This window comes from Epinephelus fuscoguttatus, linkage group LG9 (assembly GCF_011397635.1).
Source record: "Epinephelus fuscoguttatus linkage group LG9, E.fuscoguttatus.final_Chr_v1".
Lineage (NCBI taxonomy): Eukaryota > Metazoa > Chordata > Actinopteri > Perciformes > Serranidae > Epinephelus > Epinephelus fuscoguttatus.
Window position 1 is genome coordinate 28,526,211 of NC_064760.1, and position 6,652 is coordinate 28,532,862.

General features: G+C 41.1%; 1 protein-coding gene across 2 annotated transcripts in view; it reads right to left on the bottom strand.

The window, feature by feature from the left end:
• LOC125894441 (zinc finger BED domain-containing protein 4) overlaps positions 1 to 6,228 on the bottom strand; it is a 69,935-nt gene extending 63,707 nt beyond the window's left edge. For both annotated transcript variants that reach the window (XR_007450069.1, XM_049585812.1), the window contains exon 1: positions 5,697 to 6,228. The gene's annotated coding sequence lies outside the window, so the exon portion shown is untranslated. The remainder of the gene's footprint in view (positions 1 to 5,696) is intronic.
• Between the last annotated feature and the right edge of the window lie 424 nt (positions 6,229 to 6,652).

Consider the following 6,652-nt stretch of genomic DNA (forward strand, 5'->3'; position numbering starts at 1 on the left):
AACATTAAAATAACAAGACTGTCCCCTTTTATGTCCTCGTCATTTTCCTCACCACAGACATTTGTTCAGACCTTTGAGGTTTCAAATCTCTCGAGGCCTTGCTCGTTAAATTAATTGTTAAGACTCAGGCCTGCTTTTTCCCATGATAAAGGGAATTAAACTGTCAAACAGCAATATCCATTTGAAGCGTCGCCCTGTATTGATTTTTGAATTTTGTTTTGAGACGCTGCATATTGTGCCTCTGACAGAGAAAAACCAAACTATCTCTAAGTCACCTGGAATACAACTTCAGGCATGGTTATCTCTGCACAATACTTACATTCCTCTCAGGGGAAATCAAAGAGGTAGAAAAGGATGATCAGTTGAAATTATTCAATGACTCAGAAAGGGCATTAAACTAGCCGAGGATTAAGGCATGCATGTGATGTGATCCATGAGTTGCATTCACAGCCAGTTGACTGTAAGTAGAGTCTCGTGACCTGAGTCCAAATAGCTGTCTGGCATAAATATTGATAAAAGAGACTGGCGCTTCCACAGGCTGACAGAGTTTAAAGGCAGGACAGGCCAGACAAAGAGAAGTGGACAGCTATGCGGATGAATATACAAGTGCCCCACAAACACACAAACACACACACACACACACACACACACACTGCACTGTGACTCCAACAAGATAAAAAGCACTTCAATTAGTGCAGGAAATATTGATTGCTGTGCTTTTCTTCATGTGCCCATTATAAAACGGGACACGCAGAGCACCCAGTAGATATAGGAAAGATGGGTTTGGTATTTTCTATGGTATCTAAATTTCTTTAGAACAATTTATCATTGATACACAGCATGCACCTTGTTGGTTTTCTCCACATTCGTTATGTGCAATTAAAAGAATTCACCAGTTTCATGCTTATTAATGTGAAGCGGTTTTGGAGACTGCTTTTCACGGGCACCTCTCAAGACTGTATGATTTATTCCTATGAAAAAGCATTCAATGTTCACCGCTGACTACATTTTGCTCTGTGTGCTTTTTCCGTGACTATTTTAGCAACACAATTATTAATGTGACAGCGATGTTTACATGTGTCAGCATAAATTATTGACATTTGCACGTGCTCGGCTATAAATAGTGTTGGGGGAGAGGGGTTGTGCCTTTATTTTCTGACAGCCTTTCCATCGCTGTCACTGGCCACTCTGAGTTTATAGAGTACAATAGTAAATGGGCGCAGAGACAAGGAAGTGCTCACCATTCATCTGTGAGACAGTTCGATCTGTGTTCTGTCAGTGTTACTCACATACATCACCATGTTACGGTACCTCCCACAGATGGGATACAAAACTTAGATATATCCTTAACTAATCTCAAACATACTTTTTCCAAAAATACGGCATAGGAGGTAATGATTCCAGATCAGTCCATTATTTGATCAGCCCAAAAAAAATTGGCAACCATCTGATGATCAATTGACTGCTGATTTAAAATACTGCAAAAAAATTCTGAGGCAAAAATGCATTTTTGCTTAATCGCAATCTAATATGTGAGCCAATTTTAGGCTGGAGGGTGGGCACAATATTTCCACAGTAATGCTGTTGAGTCAGGACAGTGTTACTAATGATGATCACCAAATGAGCACTGTTGCTAGCTAGCTCCCACCCAACCCGGCTGGTGTGCAGTGCAGAGCAGCTGAAGCTAGCTAACCAGTGGGTACCGGAGGGTGGGCAGGGGGCACTATGTTTCTGCATGTTAATGCTGTCTCCCACCAGATCCATGTGGTCTGAAATACAGAAAATCATAAAGTCACAAAATAAACCTATAGACCAACATGTGTAACCGGTAAAATGTGTTAATATTGATATGCAAATATTATGTACTTCAAAACTACAGGAGACAAAGTGTCCTCGACCTCACTGAAAAGTCCATTCTCAGTGCAGGCTTCAAGTTTAAACATCACACTTGTGTAAGTTTCATACTAAACCGTAATGACCTCCATACCAGTTGGGATAATTATGCTCACACGTCTTGAACAAATATTTAAGGTTAACACTTTCCTCCTTCAGCAGATGAATTTTAAAACAGCCTTCTCGTGTCAAACTCTGCACATGCCTCACTCTGCACTGTGAAGGTCAAACATCCAAGTAAAGTAGCAAATAAAAAAAAACAACACATTTTTAGAGTGATGAGGAGACTTTTGAACTGTCAATGACAAAGTGATGAGATGGAATAAAACTAGAAAGTTTCAAGTACATCTACATATCTATGGAAAGTGGAATTTAACTTTGCTCTTAACTTTTGATTCCAGACAAGGGAAGTGGGGGAATTCTGATAAATACAGTTGCATCCAAAGAAAAAACAGATTTAAATCGCCGTTTCTCTCTTTCCTTATCTTGACTCTTTCCCTCCAACCCTTTCTGCCTTACTCTAATGATGATAAAATCATTTACTTGTCTCCTTTCTTGTGCACTCTCTTTTTTCTTACCCTTCTGCTTTTGCTTCCTGCTCCCTCCTGCTGCCGTGTTGAGTGAAGTCAGTCAAAGCCTGGGGATCTCAGGAAATCCAAACAGATTAGAGAGTAAGACGGACCTCGGAGAACCCAACTTTTTATCCTCTCTGAGGTGATAAATGTCAGCCTTGGTTTTAACCACGACAATGATGAACATTACAAAGGGGCATTCCATCAGATCTGTTCATCCCCTGAGATTCATTTGTAATGGTGTGACCATATTTGAGATATTTATCACAACTACTATTGGTTTTCAAAACGGATTACACCTGACATGGGCTCTCCTCCAAAAAATGTTAACAAGCTCTATCATTTTCCCTCGCCTACAATTACGGGTCTACTGGTGAGGATGGATGCCGAATCAGTGGCTGCAGTGACAGGCTATGCTGAGGAGCTGCATGCTGTAATGGTTTACCATTGCTCAGTGTCCGTATGAATGAGAGAGCATGCCATTAGCACCACAGGCTGCTCCATGTTGGTGTCTTCAATAATGAGCCAATCAATGGGAACACACGACTCAGGACTCAAGCACAGAAACAAGGAATTGTAAGCATTAATGATGTCCATCCAAAGCTCTCGGACGGTAAGTGGGCTCTATGTTTTCACCCTGTAAATATCCAACAGACCCTTGAGAACACAGAATAATGCACATGAGTGTGATGTTACTGAAGATGCATATCTGCACCCTTAAAACCAAGAGCTTTCTTGTGGTAACACTGGGAGAAATTCTGCACTGCGGCATTAATATTTTTGAACAGCGCTGTCTTCCATTGAGAGGCCCAAACACAAGCAGAAATCTGAAAAGACGTGTCCATGTGCTCCTTTCCTATTAGGAAGAGAAAGGGTTTTGGAGGATAGGCGTTTGAAAACTCTCCACATCCAAGAACAGATTCCAATTATAGATCAGGGCTGTGCCCGTCTCAGTCTTCTTTCCTTCAGATCATACTCTGGAGTGCATGCATTTTCTCCCTCAGCAAAACAAACACAAAACACATTCACATTCTAAACTGCTCGCGGTGAGGACAGCAGCAGCCAGAGAGAGCAAGAGAGAGGGACTATTTGAAATCATGTCAGTGTGTTCTAGTTGGGAGATAGTTTTACCCAGAGCTCCCCGGCATAGGAGGGAGAGGCCCACTGCGAAGATGCAGCTTCAAAGTGAATAACTGTGTGAAACTACCATCTGTTTGCTCCGACGTACAGTATGAAATCTGCGCTTTAAAAAAGGGCTTATTTTAAGAGCAGGATGTTGTGGGCTTTGATGTCGATAACATGCTTATAATGCTTTAAAAATCAAAGTAAATATAGATACTCTTGCCTGAATGATCTATTCTTGGACAGTGCTTCACTGCAAAATAACAGAAAAATGCAGAATAACTGTTTTTTTTTTATTATTATGTGGCTTATTTCTGTACTTGCATATTTTCTGTACAGAAATCCATCCTTGTTAGACAGCATTGCTGTATCAGTGCAGCAGGAGCTTATTTAATTTGAAATATACTGTATGCTGCGCAGATCTCTCTGGGGCAATAAATGAATTGGTTTTGTTCTTACTGGGACTTCCCTCTCCTCTGCTTTTTAATTGAACAATCAGTTTGTAAACATGGCAGATCGGTGTCACTTCCCACAGGTAGGGCTGGACAACAAATATTGTCATATTGGGTCTATTCACCCAAAAGACAAGAACATAGTTCAAAATTTATCAATGCATCAAACAGAGCTAAAACTGACTGAATTAACTGCTTTTTAATTAATTGGCCCACTATCACATTTCACAACATTGGAGGTCAGAGTCTAGCCCCACATTCCTGAGGGAGCTTGGTAAAGTGATTCATATGGAAGGCCTTCGATATAAACTTGCCAACAAGGAAAACATCTTCGTGAATATCTGGAAACCGTTTCTCGACAAATGCAGAAGTGAAGCGACTCATATCTTATGTGCTTGACTTTAGGTGACTAGGGCCTGTCCATGGTGCATCTAATCCTTATTTTTGTGAAACCTGTGTTGCCAAGGTATTTTGTTTTCTTCATCTCCCCTCTTGAATACTAATTATAAGGGCCGTTTCATAGTCGACGCAAAGGCACGCAGACGCGAACGCATTGGGACGCATCGAGACACACTGGCCACCATGATGTGTGCTTGTGTCTCAAAATGCGCAGCGACGCATGTAGTACCATGCGTTGCCAGTGGGGGTGATAATGCAAACAACATACTTGAAATGAACCACTTTGTTATTCACAGAAGAAGCAGGTATGAAATATGGCGGGCTAGAAGGAAAAACTTTGGGAACTCGTACGGGCACACCCCCATTTATATGACAGTTCTAGTGCCCTGCACTCTAATAAAATAGCAGCACTGGCTAGCTACAGCAGTACTAGCTAGCCGGAATGTACCAATGACTCTGCTGCCCCCTATTACGCGAGCGATGTATTGCATTTCAAGTGTCCCCGCGTCGCTTGCATTCAATGTGTTGACTATGAAAGGAAGTGTGTTGCTCGTGTCACTTGCGTCGCTTGCTCGTGTTACGTTTGTCGACTATGAAACGGCCTTAACTTGTTCTTTCAATGAGTAATTTTTTGTATTGTTTGTTACTTTCTTTTCTCTGTATTTGTCTCATTATTACGAAGGTAAAATGTATGACAATAGTGGAAAATTCCCCAGTTCCCATATTCTGAATTTTCTATCTTAAGTGTTTTCTCTCACATGACACATAATGCAAAACAAAGCAGGAAATCCTGTAGGAAGCAGCACATACTTTTTCATTTTTGCCTTTTATATGATTGACACATTTTATGTCAAACGCCTGATCGGTTATTGACTATTAGATGTCGATGACAGCTTGCTTCAGTGCACCACACCTTAAGTGTCAGCATCTGAATAAATCTGATGAAGGGCCTTAAACATGCAACAACTGCACAGCATCAAGGTTTGCAGATAGGCGTCAGAGTTTGCTGAACCGAGAGCAACAACCAAACCACTAAGGGAATTGAGATCAAACCACAACTAACTCCTGAATACACATCACCTTCAAGCACCAACACACCACAAATAGCACGCCTCATCATATCGCCTGTATGATCTACTCAAAGCACCCCTGGGTTGTTACAGTACATCAACACCATGGACAGCGACATCATGCTGAGTGACAAGTCACACAAAGCAGACACTGTGTTTACACATTTACAAAATAAGGATCTACTTACCATTAAAACAGATGACTGCTGGTGAATGTCAATGTTGAGGCGTTTCAGGGAAAACATCCCTCTGCTTGTAAACGTGTCTCTCAAGAGCGGGCTCCACTTTGTGGGCCATTTTCCTTTGAGTGGCTCCTTGATATTCAAATCTTCTGATGTCCATCCATTAATATGCAGCATGTTTCTCGGCGCTGTATTCCAAACAGTCTTAATCCCAGTGCCATGTACTCATACACACATTTCCTTTAGCTTCATGTCAGCGGACTGGTTGTAGGGTTCGACAGTCTGAAGATGGGGCCTGCCGGAGGAGGAAGGCGGTTGCTGCATCTGACCAATGCTAGCTGCTAACATGTTAGCATCGTTACACTTGACTTCTTCACTTGTTGCTCTCACCTCGCCGAAAAACACTTGTTTCCCCAGGAGCTGCAGCACATTTACTCCAATCTATGGTAAACCTATGGTCACCAGAACTTTAAACTAAGTTTTAATGCTGATCTTTATTTTTAAATTAGCTAGCTTAGTCACTGTATGCGCTGATGAATCTACTTCCGGTTTTTAATTAACACCTGAGAGAGCAAAACCCCGCAATGTGAGGTTCCGCTTTCCCCAGTATTTCTGCACAATATTTTAACATTTCATTATGTTTAGCTATTTTATGTATCCGAAATTTACTTTTATTAATGTACACGTTTAAGTACATATTTTAACTTTATTTGGGTGGGCATTACATCATGAAGTGATTTTGGATGACTGTGTTTTGAGCGCAGAAATGCGACAACACAATTTATTTTTCAAATTCACACTGAGATGTTCGAGAGTCAAATCTATGTCGAAAACTGACACTAATAAAGTTTTCTTGTACCAGGACTTGTTTGTAAAGTGAATGTAGTGGACAAACCTAGACTGCATTACAGCCTACATGTCTAAAAACTACTGTACACTAGCTAATTATTGCCACTGTTAGA